Below are 9,947 nucleotides of genomic sequence, written 5' to 3'. Positions count from 1 at the left end.
CTTAAAACCTTTTCCCCAAAGCCCTTGCTAGAGAAGATTGCATCAAAACATTTGTCTTCCTTCCTTCAGCTTTCAAAGGCTGGGTGTGAATTGATGATAGCAGGATAAGAGGCAGTTGCACTGAATGCTGATCTGACTCACATACTAACCAGCTCTTATTAAAGGCCTCAAAGTCAAAAGTTTGAATGACCTTTCATCTTCTCAGTGTGCTTATAAAGTGTGATCCCTTCCATTAGTGAGCACTGATGAGAATTGTGCTTTCTCTTTTCCCTCTGGGCGTGCACCCACTACCTTGCTGACATAAATGCCAGAAAGTCAGAATAGCTTTGGAGATAATGTGAGCCATGAGTTAATTTCAGGTTCAAGCAAAATAAATGGGTGAATTTTTCCAATCTTAAGAAAAGCTGTTTGGTTTTCCTTGACTTTTTGTTATGAGTTTTTGTACTCCAGAATGCTGTTTGTCAAGTATGACGTGTTCAAATACTCACAAATCTGAAATGCCTATCTTAACCACATGTCCTTGTAAATTTTAAAGCACTTACATGAGACGATGAGGAAGAGCGAGTGTACTTTTAATTCCAGCACAAGTGGCATTCAGTAGTAATATTAAGCAGAAAAGAGAATTATTGGAAACATACCTTTCTTTTACTACAACCATTCTAATTGCTTCTCAGTCTGGGACAGCTCTAAACACTATTTTGGCAGCATTTCTTATCAAAATCATGACAACATTTTAATTAAGCAGCATTTGTTTAAACTCTGGGTCTTTTAAACTGATAAAACCCTCCTTAACATTTTGTGTCTGTGTGTGTTTTGTTGTTGCTGTTTTGTTTTGTTTTCTGGCTCAGAAGATCCTTGCTGGATTGTTTCAAGGAGGCAGACATGACCAGCACTAAGATAGGAGGTTGGGTCTCCCAGCACCTGTGGAGCTGCAGCATCTTCCAGCAGAGGCAGGCCTTGACCCTGCTGCAGGGAGCTGCCCTTCACAGCCATGCCTGCTGCTTCTGTCTCCCTCTCTGCTAAGGTAAATGATCTCCATATATTTATGTGTTCAGCGTTCCCTCACCTTGAATTTCTGGCCAGTGTAAACAAAGTCCTGGGAATTTGCTAACACCTGTGGCAGCATTAAAACTCAGACTTAATGTTGTGGCAAAGCACCTGGTTTTATACTGTTCAGAGAGGTATCTGGTGACTCTAAGGACTAATTTCTAAACAGAAGAAATACTGCATTGCTATTCCTTCAGCATACAGCCACAAGTAAAAGAAACAGTCCAGTTTATAACCAGTTAAGCCAGCTACTTTTCCAGTAATGTAAAACAGTGGTGGTGTTGGAATATGTATTCCAGGTTGCATTCTGTTCTCTTTACTTTTCTCATTTACCTGGAAACAAACAAACAAACAAACACATTTGTTTATAACATGTCGATACACTTTGCTTGAAATATCTTGGTTAGTGATCAGTCATCCTACTGAAGAAGGGCTGCACACATTACATTCATCTAGGGACCTTGCTACCCTCTACACATGATTAAGGGCTGAGATGCCAGGCCTTTGGGAGGCAAGTCTGGAGACAAGAGGGGAATATATTTGATAAATAAGACAAGCTACCAGAAATTGTTTTTTCATCCTGAATAGTACATGAGATTTGTTCTAGCATGGGCAGTGAAGGACATCATCTCATAGCCTCCCTAGTATTTTTCCTGTGTATTGCTTTATATTACATTGTAATAGACTGCATTATTTCACATTCCTTTAGGAAATGACATGTTGGATTTCATTTGGCATGGTCCACTGAAAACTGTATCTGATGGGTGGCAGATCTTACATTCACAAATGGCCTCTAGGTTTTAGAAGATGACTTGTTATATTCAGGTTCAGAAGACTGATTACTCTTAGTATAATTCTGAAGACTTCAGGGTGAGTCACTTGTTTCCCTTAAAATCCTTGTTTATACTGTACCTTCCTGCTGTCATGCTGATGTTTATACTTCTGAGGGGCATTCATGAGGTACATTACCATGTTGAACAGCCTAAGACCTCAGCTATCTGGCTTTATCCTTCAAAAGCTGGTTTTTAGACATCATATAACTGGGTTATTGAAACGTAGTTTCTGCAGCTTCTTGTGTATTTCTTCAAAACGAAATCTATGTTGTTGCATAGAAAAAGGATTTTTTTGGGCTTCCTTTATGTTTTCCCAGAAAACATTATGCAGAATCAGATGTAGATGCTATTAAGTTCTGAAGGACGAGAAACACCACAGAACTAGCTAACACTCAAACATTTATTGTCAATGTAACAAAAAAAATGTAACAGAAAGCGCAGGAATGCTTTCTAAGTCACTTTATATACAAAGAAACATAATGGAGACACTATTTTGAGAATCCTTACCACAAAGATAGTTTGGATATATTGTGTGGAACAAACATCACCTGTGACATCTGTATTGCTAGTGTGGTTTTCAGAGGAGTATTTCAGTTCTTTTGTTTCCCCTCTGATTTCTGTAGTGATCATTCCGTAGGCTGTGATGTGACCTAATGGATAATGTAAATCCCATGATTCTTCAAAAGTTGGAATGTGATTCCTTGCAGCCTGTAACAAATTTTTCTATATAAATATTCAAAACACCATATCTGTCTGCACACAGTAGAGCGACTCCTTCTAACCAGATGATCTGAATCTGCCTGCTCTTCAGGGTTCAACTCTTGGTTATGATATGAACAGCATGAATATGTCTCCTTGTCCATCCATTCCCTTTTGTTCTTTCTGTTGCGTATATAAAATACTTTTTCAAGTTTCTAAACAGATGCTTGTTATTGGCTCTTAATATTACTGATCTTCATAGCTTTTTTTTTTTTTTTTTTTTTTTTTTCAGATGAGGTTGAAGGGAATTCTTTGTTACCCTCTGAGAATTACCTTCTTCTGTCTACCACCTCTTCTGCTCAGAAGAAGCAGAAGCTCTCCTCATTTAACAAACAAGAAAGAAGGTGGCATTTTTGAAAATGGTAGCTATCCATGTAGTTCTGGAAATGTCCGTGTTATTTTTTGATCTCCATCAAAAAACATACTTTGTGCTATAAGGGATAATGGGCAAAAATGTATGCAGCCATACAGCCAAGTGACCTCAGAAAGCTTGGTGCCCTTAGAGAAAGGGCAAGAAACCAAGGTGGTTGGAGTCTGCCTTGCTGCTTATGCTTGGGACCAATAAAGTCTGTAGCAACCAGGATAGAAATATTTGGGAAATAATTCCTCTGTGAAAATCAAATGAATTTGTGGATTGTTATGATTAAATCCTACCTCTGTTTCATTAAAAAGATTGAGAGAGTGTAAAAAAAAAAAATTACTAAAAGAAGACTGAGAAAACCTGCTCTACACCCAAACAGAAGGGAAGTGACTTTTCTTCTAGTATTTTGTTCTTTTCTCTCTCTGATTTGATTAGTGTGTTTTTTTTTTTTTTTTAATTATTATTTTTTATTTTTATTTTTTTCTTAGATTGAATAATGATGAAAGCAGCCATCTATCCTAGGGACAGACAGCTGACATGTACTTAAGTAGCACTCCCAATGTTCATGCAAAACCAGAACAAATTAGGCAACTCTGTTGAATTCTGTTGAACATTGCTTGGACTTTAATTCTACTCCCACTTAGCATATTCAAATATGGCTCCCTCTCCCTCAGTCTCCCATTTCTAAAATGGGAGAACATCTGCCCCTGGATGCAGGCAATCCCACTGGCTTCAGTAAGAACTGCCTGTGTACATTTCTGGGAAGCATCTGGCCCCTAATGAGAATGCAGGAACATAGTAAAACAGATTGTTCTCGTTCTCCTCTCTGACTCAGTGGCCAAAATGAACGGAGTCTTCCAATTTGCTAAATATCTTCCCAAGCCGTTTTCTGAGAGTATGAACCAAAATCTCTCAAAAATAATCTTGTCTGTTTCTGTGAGTTGTTGCAATGAATGAATGAAAGTATTTCAGTTATCTTGAGTGGAAAAGCACTTCCCATTATTTCCAGATTTGATTAGATGGAAAATCCAGACAGCAAATTGACATACATTTTATTTTAACATATGAGTTTTTCAGCAAAGAAGCAGTCTGTATGTGTTGGAAGAATGCAAAAGACCATTTGCCATGTCTGACTATTCGTATAATCACAGCCAGTTTAACTACTGTCTATGCTCAAGCAGTACCATCTGTCAGAGCACTGATGAGGCATGTGTTTATATCACAATAAAGATCTGATGATAGCTTCTCTTTTGTCTTAAACAAAATGGGGAGATAAAACAGTGCTTTGGCTTAACATTTATGTCTACCTATCATTTGGCCTGTCATTTATCATTTATGTTGCTTCACAGGTGCCAGACCTCGGTTTGGAGACTGTGTTCTGGGGCATCACCATTTCCATCTATTCCCCCAGAAATTAGGGAAACCAAAGAATCCTTTACCTCCCAGGACAAGTAGGCATTACAGACAGTCTCCATTTTAAGTTACAGCTTCTGAGCTCTCCTTTCATTTGTGTGGTGAGAGCTAGGATCTGATGGTGGCAATGGGACCAGCCTTCCAGGTAGTTTCTGACACTGCTTGGGATGTGGTGGGTGATCAACCTCTGATATATAACACTGAGCTTTCAAAGCCATAACTGAATTATGTCCTGCATCTTCTGCACCCCTGATTTTCAGACCTGAGATTATTTGTCCATGTGAATTCCATAGTTTGAGTTTAACTTAATTTGTAACCAAATATGTATTTACTAAAGCTGTCAAGATATTTTCCTTTTCTTCCCACTTTGCCTCCTGGAGAAAGACCATTTATGTCATAAGAAGCTGAAAAATTTTCTTCCTAGGGGTTTTCCCTAGCAGAGGAGGAGTTCTAAATTAGAGCTGGACTAAAACAATTTGCTAAAATCATCACTAGGATCACACTCTGTAAATAAAGAACAGAACTTTATGCTGAAATAACTCATTCCTGCTGAAACATGTTGTTAGTGCCATAAGCTTATACAAGCCTTTTATTCCTTAGGTTTCAGGGCCCCTTCCTTGTCTGCTTTAGAACTGCAAAGGGCGGGTTTCTGCAAAGAACAAAGGCATAGCTGCATCTACTCATACAGAGAGAAATGGCTCCAGGGTGGCTGGAAGGATATGGCATGCATCAGGGCATTACCACATGAAATAGGCAAGATCCTACACAGATTTCTGTATTTAGGATCGTGAGGTTTTCTGTTCCTCAGTTTGATGTATTTGTGACTGAGGTAAGAACACTTCCATGCCTTATCAGTCAGTAAAATATTACAAGGTATTTTGGAGAATGGTGAAGCACAAATGTTTTCTGCAAGGATATGATCTTAAATAAATCATCAAATCTTTTAGTAAATACTCTTGCCTACATTGACAGTGTTCGGTTAAAATGTCTTTAGGTTTAAAATGTATGACATGCAAAGATAGTTTGGGGCGTGCAAGACAACCACATGGTGTTCCAGGCAGAGCATCCTCTTTTCCCTTGCCCTTTGCTCCCTTCTGGTCTTTGCCTTGGGGCAGTCGTCTGGCTGGTATAGATGCAGATAGCATGCCCTTCTCCCTGAAAGCCATGATATCCCACCTCTCACCCCCCCATAGTAACACTGTGCAACAAGCCTTCAGTGCTCCCAGGAGAGTCATTAGTAACTTCCATGCTGGTGCTTACTCTCTCTCACGGGAGTGTGAAATGGCACCAGTCAGCAGCTTTTTCCATGATAATGTTGAACACAGAGGCTAATTACCCCCTCAAGACTCCCTGTTTCTACAGCTGCATCTGTTTCCCAGTAAGTAACATGGTATCTGCATACTTTAGGAGATAACTTCCTTCTCAAGCCATTTGAAAACGTTCTATGTTTCAGCTGAAATGCTTTTTACAAAGCTTTTTGGAACAAGCTAACCTTTAACAGAAGTTTGTTGACCTGTGTTAAGTTCTTTCATAATTAAATCTGGCACACTCCAGCTACAGATTCTGAGTCACCTCTTAACATTATAGTAAGGAGCTACTGAGACCTACAGCCCTTTAAAATTGCAAAAACATTTTGCAAGACCATTTTCTGTGTTGATTGAGTTGTAGCTACCTTGGGAAAAATCTCTGAAACCTTGAAAAGAAACAATTTCTTGTCAGCTCAACGTGACACTATAAAAAGACTGAGTATTAGGAAATGATTTCATTAAAAAGGAAAAGAAGTCTCACTGAAACTTTGAGATGTACCAAATCCCTATTGACAAGACCTTTCACTTCGCGCAAATGAGATAAATGAAAACATCAATGTCATATTAGGTAAGCAACTAAACTGAGAGTGAGTTTGAAGAGTCAAAGGACCCACTGGGAAAAGCAGAGCATCTCTTCAATGGGCTGGAGAAATGGAGACCGTTCTTCAAATGGCTGTTTTATCAGAATGTTAAAAGGCCAAGCCTTTATGCTGCTATAAGTTATGGATATCTCCTGTTTGTAGGACAAAATGAAACAGAAAAACTTAATCATATTTCTGCTGGAGGAAGAAAAGATTCAGCCTCTCTTATGTGCAAAAACTCAAATTAATTTTACCTTGATTGCCTGCTGTAATGTTACCAAATATGAATAAGTAGACAGTTGCACAGTGTAACTTTGGAACCATGCTTGCCAAAGACAATAGCAGCAGGAGCTCAAAAAGCACTTCTAAAATTAGGACATGGCACTGTATTTTTTAGCTTCCTGTAAAGTGGAAAGCATAAAGCCCAAATTCTCAAGCTCTTCCCTCCTGTGAGGAGTCTGGAGTAATTGCAATCTGGTCTCTTCAGCTTTTTTTTTTTTTTTTCCATTTTGGCTATCATATGTGTAGTATCATCATGATTAATGAAGACATCATCATGCACTAAAAATGTTACATTTGACAAGTGCTTCAATTAATGCATCAAATGCTGTGCTCAGTTCAAATTCCCTGAACCTATGAAGTTCACTTGAAAGCAAAGTCTTCCTTCTGGGCAATGCTTCCAACTTTCATAGGACTTTTGTGGTTTCTTTAATGGTGTGAAGAAATAATCACCCCACAGCTGATATTTCTGGGGCTTTATCATTAAACCACTTTTAGAATAATAATAAAAACAAACAAACAAACAAAAAAACAACAACAACAACAAAAAACAAACAACGTATTTGGGATTTATTTCTGTGCAATAGTGATGACTTTTGGTGGATGCCTAATCTAGCCCTAGACTCATTTCCCTGACTGATAACCCAAAGAATGAATGACTACTGGACTGTCTACAGACCACATTAAAAATTAGCTTGGAGAACCAAGTTGCTGTTGGGATGCAGTATGAGTTCAGGCTTTTTTCCTCTTGGTACCAAGTTTTAAATTATGACTTTATGTGGTGGTAATAGAAACTGTGACCAATTCCTACTGCAAAGCAGTGATGGAAAATTTAAACCACATAATCTTGTTATTACCATTTAATAGCTTTTAAAATATGTAGAAGAATGAACGATGAAAAGGTGGCAATGTTAGTGCTTAGCCAGTATTTTTTCAATAATATTATTATTTTTTCTTCTGTATTATATTATAAATGTGTGGTGGGTATGTCCTTGCTGCCAGTCATCCACACGGCTGCTCTCTCACTATCGCCCTCAACAGGACATAGGGAGAAAATAATATGAAAAAGCTTGGGGGCCAAGATAAGGACAGGGAGATTGCTTACCAATTACCACCTCAGGCAAAAGAGACTCGACTTGGGGAAGATTAATTTAGTCTGCTGCCAGTCAAAAAACAGAGTGGAATGGTGAGAAACAAAGACAAAATTAAAAATACCTTCCCCTTACCTGCTTTCAAACATCAACTTCACTTCTCAACTCCCTGCTCTTCTACCTTTCCCTTGTTGAGTGTCTCAGGGGGATGGGGAATGGTGGCTGTGGTCAGCTCATAACATTTTGTCTCTGATGTTCCTACTTCACACTTCCCCTGCTCCAGTAGAGTTGCTCCAATGACCTACAGTTCTTCATGAGCAGCTCTGATATGGGTCCTTTGCATGGGCTGCAATTCTTCAAGAGTGAATCCTCTCCACAGAGCACAGTTCTTCAGAAGCACACTGCTTCAGCATGGGTACCCCATGGGATGCATGCAGTTCCTGCCAGAAATCCTGCTCTGCTGTGGGTTTTCCACAAGCTGCAGCCTCCTCCAGGCCACATCCACCTGCTCCACGTGGGCTCCTTCTCCCATGGGGGGGGCTGCAGCGTGGAGATCTGCTCCATGTGGGACCCATGGGCTGCAGGGGGACAGCCTGCTCCACCAGGGGCCTCTCCACAGGCTGCAGGGGAACTGCTGCTGCCTGCCTGGAGCACCTCCTGCCCTCCTGCTGCACTCACCGTGGGGACTGCAGGGCTGCTTCTCTCACATTTTTTCTCACTCTTTTCTCTCCTTCCCAGCTACTGCACAGCACTTTTTACCCTTTATTAGCAGTTTTCCCAGTGGTACCACCAGCACTGCTGATGGGCTCAGTTGTGTCCTGTTATGGGTCCCTTTGGAGCCAGCTGGAACTGGCTCTGTCCAACATGAGGGCAACCCCTGGTCTCATCTCATAGAGGCCACCCCTGCAGCCTCCCCCTCACTGCTACCACAATCTTGCCAATATGCTATGTCAAATACAAGGTCTGAAAATCTTAGTGGATATTTAAGATATGCTGTACTCAAAAGGTGATGCTATCAATATAAGCTTCTCCTTAATGTTAGAAGGACGCATTGCTAATTTTCTCTTTGCTTATTTGACGTCCTTTATTTATGTAGCATTTTGTTGTTCAGAACCATATTATCATTTGTGTACTCATAGTGCATGAAGTCACTTGTGGTTTGGAAGGGAACTAAATCCATGCTCCATTATGTTCACATAAGAGGTAACAGTGGGGAGCTGGTATATACCTCTTACAGAAGGATACCTACAGATACTGATGATAAGTATAAGAAAAGTAGATGGTGATTTATGGCCTTTTTTTCCTGCAGATGCTGTCAATTAGATGGACTTTGCTCAGTTGTATCTGGCTGTAGCTCAGAGAAATGTATTTTGGTTCTGATGGGCATTGAATGTATTTAATTCTGGGGGGTTCATAAATGTTGTGGAACTCTTCAAGTCTGTGCTGGCTATCAGCTGCCAAAAGGGATTTCTTTTGACAGCATGACTGTCAGCATTCCCAGCTCCAAATAGGCCTTTGTAAAGGAGTGTGAAATGTGTGCCCCAATTTTCTAGGCTTTCTCAGTGTTTGCTGAATGAAAAACCCTCTGTGAATTTGCCTATTCACTCTGTTCAACTCACTGCTCAGAATAATGGGGGACCTTTTTGCTTGTCACCTCATTCAGAGTTGGCTTTTTCAATAGATGACACTTAGGGATAAAAGAAATCTGTTTGCTTTACTCCATCAAAGAGAAAATAAGGTTTTACATTTTTGAAAACAAAGTACAGGACAATGAAATGAATTATTGACAGTGCTCTTGTATTTTGACCCATAATCTTTCCACTCCAGTCAGGTTTCCTTTTAGAGACATAATTTTTCAGCTGGACCTTGGGAAAACTTCCTTTCATCCTTTCCATCTGTGCAAACCTTTGAGAATCATTTGCTTTAGTCTTTGACCTTTATTTATTTCCCTCATTCCTTCCTTGGGTTCTCTCACCTGTCCCTACTCCCTCATCTCCATTTTTAATCAATAGGAATACATTTTGTTGTTGTTGTTGTTGTTGTTGTTTTTGTTTGTTTTATAAAAAGAAACTGGGAGGTGGGGAATACATTTCTTGCTACTCTCAGCTGCCCTGCCTGGCTCATTCTGAACATATATATTAAACCGGGTGACTTTTCACATGAGTTTCACAGATCTAGTTTTCCCATTGTCATTTCAAGCTAATGCATTTGCCCATTCCACCTACCAGCCACAATACAAGCTAGTGCAACAGGTTTTCATTCACCCAGTATGTCAA

General features: G+C 39.7%; 1 long non-coding RNA gene across 1 annotated transcript; it reads left to right on the top strand.

The window, feature by feature from the left end:
• The first annotated feature begins 855 nt into the window (after window positions 1-855).
• Window positions 856-3,233, top strand: LOC140001467 (uncharacterized). Its single transcript, XR_011806697.1, has 3 exons — window positions 856-1,024; window positions 1,757-1,917; window positions 2,872-3,233. It is a non-coding gene; the product is annotated as an uncharacterized lncRNA (long non-coding RNA).
• The last annotated feature ends 6,714 nt before the right edge of the window (window positions 3,234-9,947 follow it).

Source organism: Anas platyrhynchos, chromosome 1 (genome assembly GCF_047663525.1).
Source record: "Anas platyrhynchos isolate ZD024472 breed Pekin duck chromosome 1, IASCAAS_PekinDuck_T2T, whole genome shotgun sequence".
Taxonomy (NCBI): domain Eukaryota; kingdom Metazoa; phylum Chordata; class Aves; order Anseriformes; family Anatidae; genus Anas; species Anas platyrhynchos.
This window is presented reverse-complemented; position numbering and strand designations above follow the sequence as displayed.